At 40.6% G+C, this 22,106-nt stretch overlaps 1 protein-coding gene across 2 annotated transcripts in view; it reads right to left on the bottom strand.

The window, feature by feature from the left end:
- The window catches only part of tmod4 (tropomodulin 4 (muscle)), a 33,244-nt gene extending 28,671 nt beyond the window's left edge, over positions 1-4,573 (bottom strand). Inside the window, exon 1 of one of the 2 annotated variants that reach the window (XM_078252124.1) lies at positions 4,363-4,573. The gene's annotated coding sequence lies outside the window, so the exon portion shown is untranslated. The remainder of the gene's footprint in view (positions 1-4,362) is intronic. The other variant, XM_078252125.1, reaches the window with a different exon arrangement.
- Positions 4,574-22,106: the final 17,533 nt, after the last annotated feature.

The following is a 22,106-nucleotide window of genomic DNA, read 5'->3' as shown; positions in this document are numbered from 1 at the left end:
TGATGGGACGGGAGTACTGTCACTAAAATGTCCCTAACCTAATTGATATCGAATCGGAACTGTAATGGAATCAGGACCTTGTGATCGGAATCGAATCGGGAAATCATTGGCGATACCCAGCCCTAGTTGTCAGCAATAAAATATAAAAGTGTTAGGATGACAAAAAACTGCATGGACTTTGGTGGATAACATAAAACAGCCCTCCGGTAAGCAGATAAATAGCCAGGCCCAACATTGTGTTTTCATTTGTTTCATTTAATTTGGCACGTTGCACATGCCAGGAAGCCTCCGACCCCACTGGAAAGAGACTGGACTGTTTGTGAATGTGCATCTGTCACCAGCACTCCCAGCAGTATTTCTATATGAACCACAACATAGTGGTGGCGGTCACCTGTCGCTGCCAGCTGACTGTTAACATTTCTTTGTCCAGTTTAAATCTCAACCATCCCCTGCACCTGCAGTTGCTGCTATCTTTATGAGAGCCGTGACATTAGCCTGGTTATAAATGTATATCTACATTTTATTGGTTAATGACAGCTACTTCTCTGTAAGTATTCAACCCCCATCTGAAAGAGTGCCAGGTCTGATTTTACCCTCATGTGTGTGACACAGGTCTAATGTTCCCTCTGTCCATGCCAGAAAAAGCTCATGGAGCGACATTTTACCACGACATGTTCTTAATGTATTTTTTGAATTTATTGGAAGGATAGGCCCTTGAGATGCAGCATCTCATTTTCACATTCCTATAATGTTAACTACGTGCAACTCTATATAGCAAGTCAGAACACAATTTGTCATCACTACCACAACGGTAAGTAAATCATTGTAGCATTCTCCTGAGATAAATGTCATGATTACAGCTATGTGGGACAACGCGGGGGATAGAGAATTCAACAGGCAGCTCCATTTAATGAGAAGCCTCCAATATTAGAAAGCCTTAGGGCTTATGCTAACACTAAATAGTGTTTTAAACAAAGTTGGGCAAAATTAAAGTGTGTGAGCCAACTCTTACTTAGAACTGAGGCTGGAGTTCAGTAGCATTTCATCAGATTAGAAAAAAAAATCCACCTAATACTAGATCAATTGAATCTGGATCCTATTAGACGTGCTACCGTTGAAGTGTGGTGATATTTTGAACCTTTTTAGTGGTATGAATAGCGATTTGTTTTTACTTTTTACTTTACTTAGCGTTGTAAGCTAATCAGCAGTCTGCGCTAGCTTGTTTCAAGCTACAAACACATTTGATTAGCATGAAAACATGTCCCAGAGAACAATCTAGTGGGTACACATCTGTTATTAACCCTTAGGTTTGTTTTGCGCCGGAATTGTCCTTTAATGAGCATCATTACTCAGTGCCAGAGTGACTCGCTGAGCAAATTAAAATTGTGTTCTCGCGAGAACTCTGGATTTCCAGGGTAAGGGCTGCCTGCAACTAATGAATCCATAATCCACTCACTTATTTTATCTCTACAACCAAAACAATGCTAGAACTAAAACTCAAGTTTGGCCAGATGGACTACAGTATTCAGCAAAATAACGACCTAAAGGTTTTGTTCGTTGCTCTACATCAGGGGGTCAAACATATGGGCCAGAACTGGCCTGCCAAAGGGTCCAATCAGGCCCACAGGATGACATTGCAAAGTGTGAAAGTTGCAGAAAAGTAGTTAATTCCAATTCCAAATTTACCACTTTAATGTCAGAGAATATCCGAGTTCTTTTTCCGTAAATTACGACCGAGGTATTTTTCTCGGAATATTACCCCTCTGCCGGGTCCGTAACATTATTTTTTTTCCTATAATGGCCTTAGAACGCTGTCGTAGCAGAAGCAACTTGCGTGTGTTGTTTTTGATTCTCAGCATGTGGCTGTCGCCACAGCCAGAAGACAAATTTAGTTTCAAAAGAAGCTAGAGGCAGCAAAAAAAAAAAAAACACAACTGGCTAAACTATTTAAAAATGGCGGGTTTGCTCAGGACACCCCCGTCTGTCGCTAGCATTGATGACGCAATCATTAGTGACGATAGTCTCCGACCAACCAGTAGTCTGGTGGTTTTCACGTCACCTTTGGGTATCGCCTCAGCTAGCTTGGAACCTCGACGGAGGTGATCCTAAAAAAACATGCCTGTCTAGCTAGTACCAGGGACTTTTTTCATAATGGAAAATCAACGAAGGCAAGTAGAGTCGAGGCGAGTCGAGCAGGTACCACGTCATGGAAAAACGCCATTACACTTAGGCTAGTCCTTGAGCTGGGCGATATGGAGAAAATCAATTATCACAATATCTTTGACCAAATACATCGATGTCGATATTGCGTTGATATTGTAGGGGTGACTACTGGTGCTTTCACAAAATGTTAACACAATGAGAGTTTTGAAAAAGAATCACCAATAATGTGGATACAATGACTAAGTGGGTAAAGGCAAATAATAAAATAGCTAATAGGGCTGGTGTGTTCAGAAAAGTACATCACTTTACTGTAATGCAGCTTTTAAAACCAGGAAAAGACAACACTTGTGTCATATCACGATATTACAATATCCAAAATTTAACAAGATACCTAGCCTCATATATCAGTGGCGATATAATATTGATTTATTGCCCAGCCCTAGCTTGTCCGAAACCCATTATATTGTGCATTTTCAAACCAAAACAGTGTACGTAACTGTGTAAGGTGTAACTGGGCTCCATCATCACAAAATACAGCTAACGTGTCAGAAATCTCATGGAGCAATTGTTTCCTCCAACAGGATCTAAAGCAGCTCCAACTGCCCTGATTATTGCAACCGGTTTTTGGCTTTCATCTCCAACCATCTGTTGAGTTATGTGCCTGGGCACTTTGGTCACAGCAGTTAAGAGTATTTAGAGATTTCACAGCTGGCGCTTCAGTCTGATTCAGTAAATGTTCGTGGAGTCATTTGTAGACTGTGACAGAGATGGGTGGAAGACGTCTATGGGAAAAAAGGCACTTCTTTTGACATTTCGCACTGTAAAAACTTGATTCACTGCAGATGAGCTTGTACAATTTGTTATTGTCCTGGGCCATTAAGGAGCTCCAGTAGCTCTATGTCAAAAGTAGTGCATTGAGACAAGCAGCAGTGAGGAGTTACTGTGTGTTTTATACGTCATAGACCATTACATGGGTATGGATTTCACAGTGACAAAGGTTATACACTTCTAAATGCTCCAGAATGATTTACACTCTGTTTCTGGTCCAGAGTGGGTTTTTACTGGAGCAGAAAATAAACTGTTTAATTGTTGATCTTGGTGTCTTTGCTGGGTAGAGGTCTATTTTTCGTGCAATGGTAGCAGAAGTTTTTTTTTAAGTGCCCAGGGCCTTCGACAGCTCAGAAGATTTGTCACCATCCGGAGGTCGCCTTGTTCACGTCTTACTGCCCAAGTGTAACATTCCAAATCTGCCCTCAGCTTAATTTTAGCTTCACAAGTCAGCTACTTCCAGCCGTGTGAATCCAAACCGGCTTGGGTTGCTCCTTGAGACCAAATCGGAGCACCATTTTCAGGCACAGAGAACAACTTGTCTGCATAGGTTTGCTCCAAAAGCGGAAGTTTTAAAGGTTCATTTAGTATTTTTTTTAAACAAAGTCAGCCAATTTGAAGCTGCTACAGAGCACTGATGTATATATGCATAAATTAGCAACAAGTGGAACAGTTTTTAACAGATAGTTTGGTGGTGTATGTCATTAAAAAAAACTAATTGAGTTTGACTCTGCAGTTATGTCATATCTAGCCTAAGCAATGTACCCACTTCATCTTTCACTACAATTAAGGCATCATCCCACAAAAGACAATTTAATCCAGTGACAGATACATAATTGTCACACACTACTGGATCTTTGCTAGACAGGAGGTGTAGGCGGAGGGCAAACTAAAACCTCCTTCCCAGTTTCCAAACACTGCACCCCAGTAAGACAACATCTCCAAAATCTCCTGTGATGAATTAACAGCACAGCGATGAACAACATTTGGATGGCTTAACCCCTCCACATCCCATATTGATAGCTTAATTTGAGCGACAGCATTTCAGTTTTCGGCTGACCCTCTGCAGAAGCCTCTCACAGAGGGACACAAGTTGAGTTTCAGCCCGTTTTTCAGACAACAATTCACCCGTGTCCCCCCATTAATCCTGCAGCTTTGTCCCATCTCAGACACAAATCCTCACACATGAGGGTCCTGCTTAAGGTAAAGGAACCCTTCCAAACAGACAACCCATAGAGAAAGATTAAAGTGTTGGTCACCCCGACATGCCAGCAGGATCCACCACCACCCCCACCCTCCAAAAACACACACACACACACACACACACACACACACACACAGAGCGACAGAAGGAAGCAGCCTCACACCTACCTTCACAGACAAGCAGTGCTGAAGATCCTCAGCAAGGCAGAGCCTGAAGTTAGAAACCAGAGAAAGTCGTTTCTCTTTTTTTCTCTTCTCCCCCTCCTCTTTCTTTCTGTCTTTCGCTGTCTCTCTCTCACTCTACCCCCCCTCTCCCTCTCCCAGCCTGTGTCAGGCTTCAGGGCTGCTATGCTGAGACAGGCATACTGACGGACAGCACTTTGAGAAGTCAGCATTTTATTATTTGGGCTGTGTAGAGAGAGGGGGGGGGGAGAGAGAAGTGGGGCATGAACTCACATGTTCATCAGTCATTCAATTAAAACGGAGTGCAGTCATGCAGAAAGAGAAGCGTTGACATCTAGTGGTTTGAGTGGAGTTGTACCATGGAAATGAGACTGACTTATTTTGCTTTCTCTCAGAAGTGATTTACCCAAATTATTTTATCTTATGTATTTTTTATTATTTTATTGTAAATGGCATGATCACTTGAATTTTCTGCATGGATTGTGCGATAGAAACCATGTTTAATATATGTTTTGCATAACACTGGGACAGCCCATTTTCCTCCAATAATGGACAAAACAATGCTACTCTACAAGACATTCATTGACAATAGTATTGAATTTGTGTATTGACTTGATATTGTATTTGCTTTGAAGTGGCAGTAATATTCTGTATCACAGCACACATATATAGCAGGGAAATGAAAAATCCATTAACTCAATAAACTAACCTTAGCTCTTTAGCATATATTTAACCCATAGTTGTGTTTTTACTGCACTTTTGCAGTTTGGTTCATTCCTTGTTTCCAACAGCAGCTTTCTGCAAACAACTTTGATAAAGTCACTCTAACGTTACACTAAACCTGCCCAGCACCAAACAGCAGGCAGGTCACAGTTAGCAACTAAAGTTAGCTGGCTAACTTCTTAGAGGTTTAGTGGAGACCAGAGCAAAAAGAGAGAGTGAATATTGGACTTACGTTTATCAAGTGAACACAAACATGAAGTTTTTCGTTTTTGACATATTGGCTATTTGATTCACACAGTTTAAGACAAGTGATAATCCAACTGGTCTTCTATAGCCTACCTGTTCAGTTCTCCACAACGTCCGGACGTACTGCTCCATGTTTGTATGCGCTGTCAGTTTGGGTAGCCATGTTTTCCCAAGTTGTCCCGCTGCTTTCATGTTGGTTATCCTATCCTTTCAGAACAAGTGGCAACTTCCCCTCTTAATACATCCATGCCTTAAAATTGCAATCTATTTCCAACAGGGGGCGACTCCACTGGCTCCAAAAAGAAGTCAGATTGCATAGAAGTCTATGAGGAAATTACGTTACTTCATTTATTATTTCAGAAAACATTACCATAACAGGTTTATAGTCTCAATCACTAGTTTCAAGTTTTCTTTTATCATGGTGTTTATTTTGTAAATCATGGTCCTATTGAAGCTATTTTAAAATAGACACAAAGTAGGGGATGCTTTCGGGCAGGGCTAAACGCCGTCTTGTCAATCATGACAGAGGCCTAGCAATGCTAGCCATGGCCCTGTGTAGGCCTACATTAAAATAGCCAGGTGCAGCGTAATGCACAGGCTTGCATAGGCTGCTGCCTAGGGGCCCCATGTGGCCAGACAATTTTTTATTATTATTTTAAATTTATTTTTGGGTACACACATCTATTTGGGTAGATGTGACTTGGGTCACATCTATCCAATCAGCTGCTGCTGGTCAGTTCATGTCAATCATTTTCATTTACGTTATTTGGTATTGCTAGACGGCGCAGTGGCAGAATGACGGAAAGAAAGTATGAAAGTGGAACACAAAAGCACAAAATACAAAGGTTAAAAGAACGTGACCAAGATATCCTGAAAAAAATCCCTAAATTGACTGGATACTTCAAGGCTGCTGAATCTTCATCCAGTCGAAGACAAGATCCACAGCAGGAGGACTGCCAGCTAGCATCGGCTAACATCGGAGCTGGGGTTGAAACACCTGCAGCCGGACCCTGTTGAAAACACAGACAACAATGACTGCTTCATATCATCAAACCTCCACTGCAATTCCTCTGTTTTCCCTGAATAACCCTTTGGTCCCTTTCCTTTTTGGATGTCATATATATGGAGCTCTCTACAGCTCGCATAAATGGAGCGTCAGAAAAGACTTTGGACACTTGGCTCAACATTGCTGAATGCTTGAAATCCATGCTGTAGACTTGTGCTATACCCTTCTTACTTCTATTTGTGCATGTGTTTGGTCCCGTATGTCTTATGTCTGTCTTTCTGTCAATGTCTTGTTAGTTTGTTTATGTGTAGCCTATGTCTGTTTCTGTATGTCTTATTTGTAAGCTGCAGACATCATTCTTACTGTTGTGTTTTTATTATGTCTCCCCCCTTCCCGTCTTTCCTCTCTGTGTTTTTTGGTCCTGGGACACGTTCTTATATCTCAGCATATTGTTTGTAATTTGAAAGAGCACCATGTGAGGGTGCTCTGCCACCCTGTGTGACTATACTGAATAAAAACATCTGATCGCAAAAACCCTTTGGTAAATGCACAAAGAGAGAAGCTTTTTTTTTTTTAAGGATACTGTTCCTCAATTTAAATCCACAAGAAATGTCCCATTGTACATTATCTTTCATTTACCAAACAACACATTTTTGAATCTTATTCTGCGCTGTATACATCTACACTCCTCCTCTTCCACCACTAGATGGAATCAGATAGACACTCAGAATGTAAACACAGCAGCTCTGAAGTTCTTATGAAATCATTGCTTTCAAACAGGCAACCCTGTGTTTTGACTGTACAATGCCCTCCAGTGTTTGGCATGTGGGCTATAAATGAGTCAAAAGGTCTGCATGAGGAAAAACAAGACATGCAATGAGCAATAGTGAGCTCATTATTGAAGGAATAAATGTATCATTTTGTTTAAAAAAAAAAAACACCATTGCATTGATACTTTCCAAAGTGGTAATGCATGGTTAACTTCCTCCTAGTCAATAAAATGATTCCAACTGGTCATTAGTATGACAATGAAAGATGTCTCATAATAAAATAATTAGAATTGTGCAAACAGAAACTTTCCGCCCTGACCAAGCCTTAAACCTTTTTACAAAATGCCATTCATCTTTTGAAACCCTGATAGATGCTTAACATACTGTACAGCAGGACTAAAGCATCACACCTGACTGCATTCTATTCTGATCACTGAAATACCAACTAGAAATACCAACAACAAACAAAGTGAGTTTGTCATTCATTTGTTTTCTTTTCCTTTAGAAGTGGATGTAATCCACATAACCTGATACGAGTGTGAACAGAGAAACCCCTCAGTTCTCATACTGTTTGTTCCTTTTATTCTGCATAAGCACTTGCTTTATGTGTTCAGTTTCTATGTTATTGCAAGTCTGCACATTCCTCTGCATGCCCTGATATGATCTACCCTGGTATGAGTTATTGCACCTTTGCAGCTTTTGAATGGACTTCTTAAAGGGTTGGTTCACCCAAAAGATGGGTTTCAAAATACAGTTGAGGAAAAGCATGAAAGAAATGACTGGAGAAAAATAATCAATGTAGATGCTTCTAGGACATAAAAGGGTCTAAAAAATGATATGGATCATATGCTCTGGCCTCCATGTTCATTCTCATTCATCCTGTATCTGATAGAGCACTGGAGCTGTCATGTTTACACTGAGCTAAAACATTCAAAGCGAAGATCCTGCATTTTCTTTGGAACCTTAACTGCAATTTAAAAAACAAAGTGTAGGCTTGAACAAATGCCCGGTTTATGAAGATGCATGAAACCACAATCTCTCCTCTGAAAGGGTAAATAGTTTCAAAATGTAATATCTTGTAAAACTTGCCTTGAACTTTCTTGTCAATAAAGTCAATAAAATCTACATTGCACAACAGCTGTGTAATAAAAGTAATAGTGTTATAAAAAATATGTTGTTCCCCATCAAGGTCAGCTCCCTCCTTCTTTCATTTTCAGTTTGAAAATAAAATATTTAAATCCTAAATTTAATGTTTCTTCATATGTTTAAAATGAGTTGAAAGAAGACACTGATCAGTCCTCAGAAATTCCATAGGTCACATTGAGACCACAACTTTGTCGCAGAAAAGAAGTACGTGTGTGTGTGTGTGTGTGTGTGTGTGTGTGTGTGTGTGTGTGTGTGTGTGTGTGTGTTGTGCATATGTGCTGTGTGTGTGTTGGGTGTGTGTCTTGCGTAGGTGTTTCCAGTTAAATGACTCATTCACCAGCTATGGAGGGGGAAGTGAGAGGGCAGTTTAGCCATCTGAGACAGAGCGAGTAAGACCGGAAAAAAAAGGGTGAGACGAAGAGATATAGATGGACAAATTATAGACATAAGGCTCAGCACAGTCCTTACCAAATCTGGATCAACTTAATTAGTAACTACTGGGGCACCGACCACAAAAACTGAAAGTAAACTTCAATGCTATTTGTCAGTGAAGAGACCAAACTGATTATCTGAACCAGAAACTGGTAAACACATGAATACACTATGAGTAACCCCAATCTGGACATTATGTCTGGCCAAGACAGACGAATGTTGCAACGCAGAGCAAAAAAACCAAAACAGTGCTGCTGAAATGGAGCCACACTTCCTGCTGCAGTGCAGCTTGTGGAAAGACGTGTTTAACTGAGTTTTGGTTAAACAAATGGAACTCAAATTCCAAGAATTGACACACTCTCCAAGCAAATTCAATATTTACTTGAGAAGAAAATATGTAAGAGCAAGTGACAGCCTGAGGGGAAGCCATGCAGTGAAACAACACTGCACTGAGTGCCTTCAAGGGACAGGAAGAGACTGCTACCACTCCTACATCTGTACAGTAAATACAAGCAGCCGTCAGCTTAGCACAAACACCCAACTTTATTTAATACAGTCCTATATAGCGCCTTTGTGGAGCAGATGTCACAAAGTGCTTCACATTAAAAGACAGAAGCAAGACATTTTCTTACTTTCTGAATTATAACACTCATACTGTAAACCTCTTACAACCTGATTTGGGGGAAAAACGTACTTTTGTTTTATGGTTATGCCAATGAAACAAATACAAATTTGAAAGAGGGGGAGGTAGTCTGCGGGGCTCTCCCCTTATATTCAAACCCAAACTCTAACACTCTGGGGATGAAAACACAGCAACAACAAGGTTTCTTTTCCCTTTTTTTGTGATAAATGACCACAGTTCTTTCCTTGTGTTCCTACTCTTGTTCTCACACATTTGCATTGTTTCCTCTCAAAGACAACGTCAGACTGGAAACCGGATGTCAAACTACCTTCTTCCTCATTCACTGGAATGGGAGAAACACATATATGTCATTTTTATAAGATGTGTCATTGTGTGAATTTCAACACTAGAGGGGGCAAATGTGATGTTTCGAGTGACATTTTTGAAAACCAGCAAACAAAAGGTCTTTGTCTCGTAAAGAATGCAGCCCTTCTACTGCTTCTTCTTTACGTGTGGTACGTGTGTGTGTGTGTGTGTGTGTGTGTGTGTGTGTGTGTGTGTGTGTGTGTGTGTGTGTGTGTGTGTGTGTGTGTGTGAGTGAGTGAGTGACTGTGCTATGTGTGTAGCATGATCACAGCAGGAGTAGGCCTACTTTAGCCGGTGTTGACAGCAAACACAAGCGCTGTCCTTCACTTTGTGTTTATGATGTTCCCAGTGGAGAAGTTTTCATCCTGCTTTGGCACCGAAAACACTGCGTATATATCAAACAAACCACATGAGAAACATTCCACTCTGTCAGACTGTACAAAGACTAAATCAACCTCAAAGCTGGCCCAAACCTGTCTGTGAGAGCCGTGCATGCCCTGTGGTGAGACTCACAATGTGTTCCTCAGCAGCCTTGCTGTCTGCCAGCGAACACAAAGCAAAAAGTCATGAAGTGCAATCACATTGTTTTACAATCATGTGTGCAAGGAAGTGCTCTGCCCATCTCCCACAATGAAATGTGGATTCAAATATAATAATTTGTCCAGAGAGTAGTGGTGCTCGTTTGGCATCCTCATTCAGCATACCAGTCTAATAAGTGTATAACCACTTATTAGACGGAAGTTAGATGTGGCAACGGGTAAAGTTGATGATGATAAGGTAGGGTTAGGCTAGGCGGGGTTGCAGCACATAGAGCTCATTCCTGAAAGTCCAAAGGTCTTTGTAAGACAGCATTATCTGCACTGTGTTTAAGTTGCAGTGGTGGAGGATGATCTGTTACTTAAAGCTGTATACTTTAATAAATATTGTCAAATAATTATGTGTAATGTAAAAGAGGTCGGTTATATTCTGCCTTCAAATTCAGTTCACGAGTTGTGACGTGTTTTTCTGAAATGACGGAGGCCATGTAAGTTCATTTTTGGGTAGATGGTAAGTTAATATATTGTAATTTTAGTCTTATAGAGTTTTTTTTCATAATTTTATATGTCTTAAATGTTTATATTCCCAACGGCCTCTCTTTCCTCTGTCATTATGCCTTTGCATTTCCTGCGTTACGTTACCACGTCGCAAGGATTTGCGACCCACGTTGTAGGAAATGCAAATGCATAATGACAGAGGAAAGAGAGGCCGGAATGTAAACATTTAAGACACAGAAAAAGGTGAAAAAAAACTCTATACGACTAAAATTACAATATGTTAACTTACCATCTACCCAAAAATGAACTTCCGTGGCCTCCGTCATTTCGGAAAACTACGTCACAACTAGTGAACTACATTTTTAGCCTTGTGGCTTCTATGTTGCCGTTGCCTAGCAGGCGTGTTCTCTTGACTTAACCACCTGCCGAACATAGCGTGTTGGCTACATGATTTCCCAGGTCATAACACAAGCTCACGATTTCTATTGGAAGGCAGCAATAGTGACGAACCCAGAGAACCCGAGAATTATCACTTAGCTTTACAGTTCCTCTCAGAAACAATGTTTTTTAGTGTCTTTTAGCTTATTGTTTTGTCTACAACATCTGTGTTTTTTTTTAGTGAAAAAGCTCTAAAAGCACCAAAGTTAGCAACTAGCTAGTGAACATAATGGAGCATCTAGCAGCTAAAGAGCCATATATTTTCCTTTGGACTTTGTGGAGAGGAAAACAGAGCTAAAAGAGAGGAAATATTGGACTTACATTCATCAGGTGGACATAAACACAACTCCAGATGAATGCTAATGTTGCTCTGTGTCTGCTGGATGTGTACATAGGCCACTGTTTGCTAACGCGTTCGCCATATTAACTTTGTGTTTACAGCGTGTTGCACTGCCCGCCAGTGGCCACAACGAATCGATGACTGCAGGTTAAATAAAAAAGCAATACCGGGATATAAAAGTACACAAATAAAAGTCCTGCATGCAAACTTACACTGAAATAAAGTACAGAATTAACAACAGCAAAATTTGATGTGAAAGTACTCAATATACATGAGTGTTATATCATTAGTTTTGATACAGCTGGATTATGACACATAGGCTACATGGACACGTAAGCACCATTTTAATATTGTAGGTACTTGATGTAGGTGGAGTTGATTGCTCTTCTCAAAGTCTACGCTCTTTAGACTCTTGTTTGTCATGGTGCTCTGAGGTTATTTTCCTATCACTGTGTATTATAGGGTTGGTTGGACCTAGACTCACCAAAGACTCTCTAAGCATTTACCCTAAGCATTTATTATCTCAAATAAGCCAACCACTAGGCTATAGTTTACATCCCCGGAACTTCTATATAAGGAAAAGCGCCAACTCACTCTGACAAGAACAGGCTTTACAAGCAAATTAAGCTGATCCTATCTCTTTGCATGCTTTTAAACCTTCTTTAGGATGCATAGCTGTCCTAAAACCTCATTTTAGGACACATTTTGATCATTAGTGTTGTGTTTAATGACTTTATCCATGTTTTGGTTTTTAATAGATTGATTGCAATTTCTGTGTTCACATTTTGTGTGTTCTGACGGCTGTCATTTGATAAATTTGCATTATCCTTCTGGTCACATCTGTTTTGGTGATCCTTGATTACATTATGGATTGTTCAATTTTCACCCTGTGTCACTTTAGAACACACCCACGAACCCAGAAAGGATTCACTTTGTCAAAGTAATAATAACCTTGTTGGGTAGTTAAATGCAAATCATATTTCATAAACTAATCATATGCAAAAATCCTAACCTGCAAACCTGCCAGCCAGGTAAATGTATGGCAGTAAAAGAAGTAGCTCTGCAGCTATGAATAGAACAGCATTGTTGCAGTGGTCTGTGTTGGCTTTAGGTTTACAGTGTCACATATGTAAGTATGTACAATCTTGCACCCACACCTAGCAACTACGCCACTTTGAGGCGTGGCAGTCTTGACCAATAGGTTTCCGCTAATGCAATCAGGAGCTATGATTTCGACAAACTAAATAAAAATGCCAAATTAAAGTGTTGTAGTGAGGTGTTGGCTCATTTCGAGCCTCCTGAACAGCTTCAGTGCTCCTTGTGTATTCTCTGGATTCTAAGGAAGAACTCTAACTCTAACGAATAATTCATGTTTGTATGTATTTACGTTGACACTGTACTTTATGTTGACACCGCATTACAATAGAATGTGTACAATCCATTTCAAACAATCTTTTTAACCTAATCTTACTTGTAACCTAATCTCACTTTACTTCTACTTAACGTTTTTATTTATTTCTTACTGTAGCTATGTTACTTTTTACACTTATTGTTCTTTTCTTTCTGTTATTTTACCTTGAATTTGACTGTGTTAGTGGCAATTATTCCCAAATCTGGTGATTTTTAATAATGATGAAGTATTCCTTTATGTGTTGAGAAAATTGTCCTACTTCTTAAGCTAAAAGTTAGCCTAAGTCTTTAAAAAGCCTCTTGGATCAGCTGGAAAACGCATCGTCACAAAGCTGAAAATAGTTCTGACTCCTTGAAAAGATGACTTTAAATCACAGTCACAGGACAGCGACGCTACAAACACAAACACATGATGATCTCATGGAATATTAATATTAAACTACCCAACAGTACATAAAAGAGTTAAAATGAGCACAGCCTAAAACATCTATAGCAGTCAAATGCAACATACACATTAATGCAGCAGTATTAATAATTAATCCAGAAACATCATGGTGATAACGCTGACAGGGAACGCCTTTGTACAATACTTACTTTATTTACTTTCAATAATTTAAGTAGGTTTCATTTAGCTGATTATACTTTGGCAAGGTTTTGAATACAGGACTTTTACTTGTAGTGGAGTATTTTCCAACGTAGCAACATTAGAAGTACTTTTACTTAATTAAAGGATCTAAATACTTCTTCCAGTACTGAACATACAGAGGCAGAGAGTGGGTAGTGTACTGTATATAATGTTGCCAGGCTGGTTTGAGAAGTTTGGTTTCTTTTTCACAGAGAAACTTGTCACAGTTAGAATGTCATGAAGTCGAGCTGAAGTTTCTACAGCCACCTTTGGTATATACTGTATGTTTGGTGGAGTATCACTTGTACTTGGGCCACTTGTATCAGTTGGTAAAGCCATGAAAGGTCATAAAAGATGGACGGTTAAAGATGAAAAATTTACAAATCGTGCATTGTGTTCACCAACCCAGTTTTTAGTTTCTGAGCTGTTTTGGATGTTCAGTTGAAAACAATGACTGTTGTCTCCCACAGGGGAACAGACAGCTTCCAGACATTTGGTGATGGGGAAAAAATTCCTGCGCAAGCACACATTAGTAGTCCCTCTGGTGAGGGTGTGAGCCTGATATTCAATGCCGACAAGCACTACGGAAGAACACACTCAGCGGGACATGTTGAGGCAAACAATGTTCTTGATGTTTCACTCTGTGGCCCTCTTCTGTACCTGTGTTTAACTGCATTACTGAGGAGCCTGAGTGATGTGTAAAGGCATGATGTCACCATGGTGAAATAACAAGTAACAAAGTGTGTTGTATCTATCCATCAGGTCAGGACGCTTCTTTAAAGCAACACTAGAGAACTTTTTGTAACTTAAAATAATGTTTCCAAAATCAACTCGTAACAGGGTGAACGGCACTTCAGCATTCGCTTTGCGTCTCTCTACCAGCTATAACCGCACTATGGAAGTTTGCCAGATCGGGTAGCGGATCTGTAGTTTGAATGAGACATAATGGGACAATTCCGCTTCCAACCTGTAGGGGGGACCGAAGCCGGAAAAGTTCTCTAGTGTTGCCTGGGAGGGGGGCGGGGGGGGATGTTTTTAATCATGCACAACAAAACAAAACATGGAAGAATTAAATCCCCCTTCCAATACCATGGGTATAGAGCCACTCGGCCGTGCATGCCAAAACACTTGTGCACTTCAATATTTAATGGAAAATAGTCTCAAACTGAAATAGTCCAACGTGGTGTCAACATAAAACAGCGTGTTCAAGCCGGAGAGTGGAGTTGACTTTGCCGCGAAATCAAAATACTTTCACCCAGGAAACGCTTGTTCGTTTTGATCCAAATCCGATCTTTTTCCTAGACTTAGCGAGTGGTTTTGGTGCCTAAACTTAACTGTCAACAGCCACATGACGAGAATCAAAAACAACACACCTTTGACGTTCTGTGTGTGTGTTGCGTTAAGTCACGGCAGTTTTGCCTCACGCATGAGGCGGTACTAAATCTGCAATGGAAAATGGAGGACGGGGCACCGCAGCCGAGTCGAGCCAAGCCGAGTAGAGCTGGTACTAGCAGTGGGTAAGCGCCATTAGATAATTTCATTCAATAAAGAGTTATTGAAGAGGGGGGAATAAGGTCTCTAGCTAGCTTACAAAAACCCCTGCAAAAAAAACAAAAAAAAACACATGCACTGCAAACCGGAAATTATCTAGACATTACCCTATCGTTAGTCTATAGCCACGATGTTCCACATTCCGGGATTGCTCCGGTGCCGCCGATGTCCATTACCTTCCTCTTTTTTTGTGTTGGATTTTAAACTGCGGTGGATTTCTGAGGACTACGGTTAACTGCTCCTCAGATCTCTGCAGGCTAAATCCAGACAGCTAACTAGACTATCTGTCCAATCTGAGTTTTCTGTTGCACGACTAAATCACCTTTTGAACGTACACGTTCCACCAAAACAAGTTCCTTCCATGACGATTGGGATTGGTTCAAAGAAATGCCAATGAGCCAGAGCACGTTTTTCTCCCTTCCCAGAATGCTGTGTGGACTTGCCAGACCCTCCTCCACCGTGCTATGGAGGAAGGTCTGGAAAAGCAAGAATAGCTCTGTTGAGACTTTGTTATTGGTCACCATTGCAAATGTATGTGTCAAAGTTCACCAATTCATCCCACCAGCATGGGCAAATGCACTGATCACTGTGATTCCGTTGCAATGGATTGATTTGAAATGGTGAGTGAACAGGCCTTACTGCTGTTTGGTTAACTTCTCAGATTGGTGGAACTGATGCAAGTGGGAACTGTTTCAAATTTTAAGGACTCCCATTCTCAGAAATCATGTGACTTGGCTTTAATGGATTACCAGCATAAAGCACAGACATGTTTACCAACCCAGCTGGTTCATGATGTTTAATGCCAAACAGAGGTGTAATTGTCCTTTCAGCTTTAACAAAGAGGTCTACAGAGAACTGCGAATCCACTACAAGAGCTGTGTGATTTCCAAACAGGTGCTCATGTGTGTAATACACTGCACTACTGTATATGTAACAATTGGGCACTTAAGCAGTGGTGGAATGTAACTAAGTACATTTACTCAAGTACTGTACTTAAGTACAAATTTGAAGTACTTGTACTTTACTTGAGTCTTTTCTTTTCATGCCACTTTTTACTTCTACATCTCAGAGAAAAATATTGTACTTTTTACTCCACTACATTAATCTGACAGCCTTAGTAACTTTACAAATTAAGATTTTTGTACACGAAACACGTGTAGTTTATAAAATATGATGTTTTATTATAAATTAAACTACCCAACAATATTTAACCCTACAAGTCCAACTGAAATGATAAAAGATTAAACACTTAGTTGATTGACAGAACTGTTTTGATCGTTGAGGTGTGAGGATTTTTCTGCATTGAGTACTTTTACTTGTAATACTTTAAAGTACATTTTCCTGATAATACTTACATACTTTTACTTAAAGCTATAGTGCATAGTTTCTGTCGCAAGTAATGACAACAAAACTGTCGGCGCATCAACATGATACAAGCCTTCCGTGATCGTTCCATAATACAAGCCTCCCCCACGCAGTTGCTAGTAACCAAGGAGGACACGGAGGATTAAAAAAAACATGATGGACTCTTCAGAAGAGGTAATTATCTTCACTTGAGTTTCTGCGCGCGAAAGTCGCCGGACGACACAATCTTCTGAACATAGTCATACTGAGAAATCCAGAGAGAGTTGTGTGGAGCTGATAGTCTTAATTAGCTTTGTAGCAACTCATTTGGCGATGGCTTGAATGTAACGGACGTTCAATGATATCAAAAAGTTACGTACTTAAGCTTTAAGTAACATTTTCAATGCAGGAATTTTACTTGTGAGTATTTTTACAGTGTGGTATTAGTACTTTTACTTAAGTCAAAGATGTGAATATTTCTTCCACCACTGGACTTAAGATATCCACACCTGAACAGTGTAGAAACAGACGCCGGAACATTCTTCAGGCCATTTGTACAAAATATTAAAAGTTATGATAAAATAAAACATTGTTAATGTCGATTGACAGCAATGTTCAATATTTAGCAAAAACATCTATATAAATGTGACCCTATTACAGTGGTGCAAAATGCTGCCTCCAGACAGAGGTCTTATTTCTCTTTATCTAATGCACAATCCACACAAAAGATTGAAAAAAAAACAAACATACAAAACGGACACGCAAACCATGAAATACTCTTTCAAATTAAGAGGAGAGTTTCAGTTTGGTCCAAGTCTGTCGTGGCACTGGGGCCTGATAGAGTTTGAATGAGTGATAAAGCTGAATGGAGCCAGACAGGGGGAGGCATGCGTGGCGTTCACGGTCACATGGTGGATCGCGTTTCCTTTGTCTCTGAACCCCACGGCCTGCTTTTGTCTGAAAGAGGGGATCCGATTTCCCTTCGTCTTTGATGTCTCCTCCTCCCACGCTTCCACACCTCCTCTCTTTAGTCCTTATTCCTCACTCCTCCCCCAAGCCCATACCAACACTTGCCCTCCCACGCAGTCTCACACACACACACACACACACACACACACACACACACACACACACACTTGGCCTTGCCTTCTGCTTGCGAGAAACCCGACACAACGCTGCATCTGGAGGTGAATGCACGGCCATGAGCCTGAATACCTCATTGAATGACTGCATGGGGAAAAAATTCAGGATTAAATTATAAAAGATTAAATAGGGCCCACGTTGCATTTGGACCCTGACTTATCATTGTTTTGCATGCTCTTTTATACTGAATTTAATATTATTTTGTTCTTAGTGTACTGAGGAATGAAAAAAATTATATTTAATCTTAAATTCCTAACCAGTCCTTATCTAATTTTGGCTGTGCTAAACTGAAGGACATTCTTTCTTTGCCCCTGGAAACTTGCACACGGATTTCCTTATAAGGGACAAGAAGTTCAGAGCAGATTCTAGAATGTAAGCAGTGTACATTATGTACAGAAACTTATCGTCTACATATATTTAGTTGCTTTCAACCAACAGTTTCTTTCATTAGTGGTGACGCCCCCCAATTACCTCTGCGCTCACACAACCATTCTCAGCATGGGTAAAAACATCAGGGTCATTGTGCGAGTTCATGGAAATAACCTCGAGTACATAAAATAGGCAAGGGTCCCCCTGTTTGTTTTTCACTTTGTACCACCCACTATGTTGCCCTTGCTCTTGACTTAACTTGATGGAATCCTAATACTTGAATATGAACATCTAATATTTGTACCAATAGATTCAGCTTTTGTCGTTTCAGCCATTGTGGTCATTTTCAAAAAGTGCACTCTACAGCATCCAGATCCAATTGCAATAGCTTTACAGTAGTTGGATAAATGGGTTAAAACCCTGTCATTATATATCAAGTTGTCCAAACTTAAGGGCCTTTGAGGTCATGGCTCGTCTCTGCTGTAAGATAACAGGTTATTAGTGTGTGCTAGGTTCCTTCAGTCATCAATATAATGGCTGTTATTGTTATATGTCATATCAGAAATAGATCTTTTTTTCCCTATATTTTCCTTAGTGTCAAAGTTTAGCAACCAACTCAAAAAAAACGGTACTAGCGAACATTCTGCTAATCCTTCAACGTGTATTAATATGCGGACAGATGAAGTCTATACCGGACTAAAATACTATAGGCCTGAGCACAAAACTAAACAAGCCATCAAGTTGCCGTCACGCTGCAATTTTGCAAAGCATAATATTTACATTCAGTATGTGACCTAAATTTCCATATGGCCCGTCGATGTGGGGATAATCCATCTTAACCATCGCTGGGCATCGCCATCTAATTTATGCTGCAAAACAACATGTGGTATGTAAAGCATCCCTTTGATTGCATTGTTGTGGGGGGCTTGTGCTGTCAGAGATGGCGGGGGCCCCCACCCTGTCGGGGTCCAGCCAACCAGACTGCCGGGTCAGGAGGGGGGCGGCCCTCTTCCCACTCACAGCCGTTTGCCTATTGAGGCACCGTCCTTCCTGCAGCCGGGCTGATGTCAGGGCAGAGGAATGTGGAAAACAGAGCACACTGGGGGGCCTTGTTCTCCAACAGTAAATAGTCCTTGGGCAGGAATCCAAACCGCATGCCACACACACAGCCTGAGCGAGGGGGCAGGGAGGGTGGAGAGTGGAGGGCCAGGGAGACCAGACTAAGAAAACAGACTCTCTGGAAATCCTGTGAAAGGTTTGAAGTTATACGGATGTAGGCTAACGGATGGTTTGAGGGGATAAAGTGGAGATAAATTCTAAGTATCACGTTTAACTGATGATGATGAATAATTTTATTTCGGTTAACATACATGAAAGAAACAATTATTTTACACAATTTGCCACCGTAGCTAAACCGAAAAGGGAATAGGCTGCAGTCAAGGCTAATTTTTGCCGATCCTACAATCCCCATAGAATCACCCAGAAATCCAACTAAACTAAATGAAAGTCAATACTTAATACAAGTACAATCCTAATAGACAATCCTTTACCGTAGATTTGAATGCTTCTTTGAAACTCAACAGAGACGTACACATTTCCAACTCATCATGATTAAGTTCATTCCATAATTTAATCCTTAAAACTGAAACACATCTATATTTTACATTTATTAGAAAAACAATCAGTCTAAAAAAAACAGGCCTTGATTTTTCATGATGATGGAAGGTGCATCATGGAAGGAGTGTAGGCTCAAACAGATCATGTCATTACTACTTACTTACTCACTTACCTATTAGAATTCCTCATGGGGGCGAGACTAGTAACAGACTAGCTAATCTAGGCTGATCACCTCCTGGTAGTGATAGTAGTATCGAATTGTGCAGCATGTGACTTTACCACTGACATGAGTGAAGACAATCAATAGACTTTCACTTCATTTAAGTAGTGACATAACTAAATTGCCTAAGTATAGACCTAATGTTAAAAAAGTATGCTAAAACATGTTACAAAACTATGCAAAATTGATGCATATTATGTACTTTTTATGAAAAGAACACAGCATTAACACCATGGCTGCCATCAGTATTTCATCCTGGTTGTATGTGATTTTTCTGTACATTATTTCAAGACTTTTCCAAACAAAATTTCCTGTAAACAGAAACTGAAAATGCAGGCGGCAATCTGTTTGGTGTAAAATCAAAAAATCCTTCCAAAGTGATGATGTCATTATCGGTCTGCAGAATAAATGACAAGAATACAGTAAATGAAGGACAGGGGACTTCTTCCAGTGGATAAAACATGTTACGAAAATGAAATGAAGTAGACTGATTGAGAATGAAAACAGAAAGTGAGGATAAAAGTAAAAGGAGGGTTAGAGAGAACCAAAAATTGGCTCTTATGCCTCTGGCAAACACCTGAGTGGTAACTAGCTTGGCGCAAACATTTTCTTGATCCCGGTTTAAATCATCAAATATCTTGAAAACGATGAGGATTGTCCTGAAGGCCACGGCAGAGCAAAACATGTCTTGTTATGATGATTTTGTAATCAAATGAGAGAGTTTTCCAAAGAAAGAAAGAAAGGTAAAAGCAGGAAAAGAACCAATAAAATGTGTAGATAAGGCATGTACTGCACGTAGATAGATTAAGGTCGTCAGAACAGACATTACAGAATGTGCTGAGCCTCCGTCAAAGAACTTGAGAGGTAGAAACATATCACACTACGAAAAAGGAAATCAACCAAAGAAAAACAAATAACATAGGTATGACTAAAGCCAAGGGCGAGTGAGTTTTAGTTACACCTAACAACCAGAATGATCTAAGCATGTATTGTCTCCTCAAACAGAAGTTAAATACCTTCAGGGTTGCTTTCATCATGTAATCACACAAAGCCAGATACACATCGTGCCGTCTGTCTCATAATGTTCTCATGAATTACACACTGATGAGACAGTGTCCTCACCCTGTTTTGACTTGACCATCGCATTCCTGAAAAAGATTGTGTCACTAAACATCTGTACAGTATGTTTCTCACCCTCTCCACTGACACTGACAGACACTTGAGAGGGTTTCTAAGGCTGATACACTGTTATTTTATCTATTTTTAATGAAGAAAATTGAAAATGTTTTCTTTTAAAATGGCCTCAACCCGTTCTCATTCCCAACTCCTCAAATGCTGACGCTTGGTCAGTGGCTCTCAGCGTCAGATACTGACACAAAAATCACCCTTTACCCCCAATTTCCACTGACTGCAGAACGGCTGTGTTCCGACTGCGTCCCAGCTCCGGCGATCTGCAGCCTTCCGGAGCAGATACGCAGAGCTTCTATTTTTGACGGACGCCGGAGAGCTCCGCAGCAATTCAGCACAGGGCAGATAGTGCGGGACAGGAAGTCGAGCAAACAAAATAAAATACACCGTGCTCACGGCGGATCATATTTCCCCGCACTACACCTTGAAAACGTCATGGACGTCACAGACAGGCCTGAAGTCTGCACAGAGTTGTTTCCCCTCTACTCCTCTGGATGGAAACAAACTGTTGTTGGTTTTGTGGTTCTGTTTCTAGAAACTAAATCCTGTTATATCGTGCGATCATACGTGAATTCGCAAGATCTCGTGGGTCCTCGTGACTACAGCTGTCAGTCATGGCTGCAGCTGTTCCACAACAGCACGGAGCCGTCACGCAGCGGAGCGGACACGCAGCGGAGCCGACCCGCAGACACGTTTATCTTGTTTTTTTTCGTGATGGTCAGCACATCTTTTAAACTAATGTATTTCAATGGGAAGCATCTTTTGTGATCACAGCACGATTCAACAACAACGAGACGGTTGGGTTTAGGAAAAGAAGATGATGTGTGCATTTAACACATGCACACACAGCAAGGCACCATAGAACACGCATGCACACACACACACACACAAACACACACACACACACACACACACACACACACACACGCGCGCAGGATATGACTATATACAGTAGCTGTCTGAATAACGGCAGTCCCTTTGCGGGTTGACAGTGATTCTTACAAGTGCATCACGATGTATGTCAATGAGCAGGGTCTCGCACATTAAGTTCGCACATGGCCTCGCAACCCCCCCTGTGACAGTTCTGTATAAAATGACTAATAAAGGCCTGTTTCTCTTTGTAGTTGAGGTAAATAAAG

This window comes from Sander vitreus, chromosome 6 (genome assembly GCF_031162955.1).
Source record: "Sander vitreus isolate 19-12246 chromosome 6, sanVit1, whole genome shotgun sequence".
In the NCBI taxonomy this organism is placed as follows: Eukaryota; Metazoa; Chordata; class Actinopteri; order Perciformes; family Percidae; genus Sander; species Sander vitreus.
Note: the sequence above shows the minus strand (reverse complement) of the source record. Positions and strands in the feature narration are given on the sequence as shown.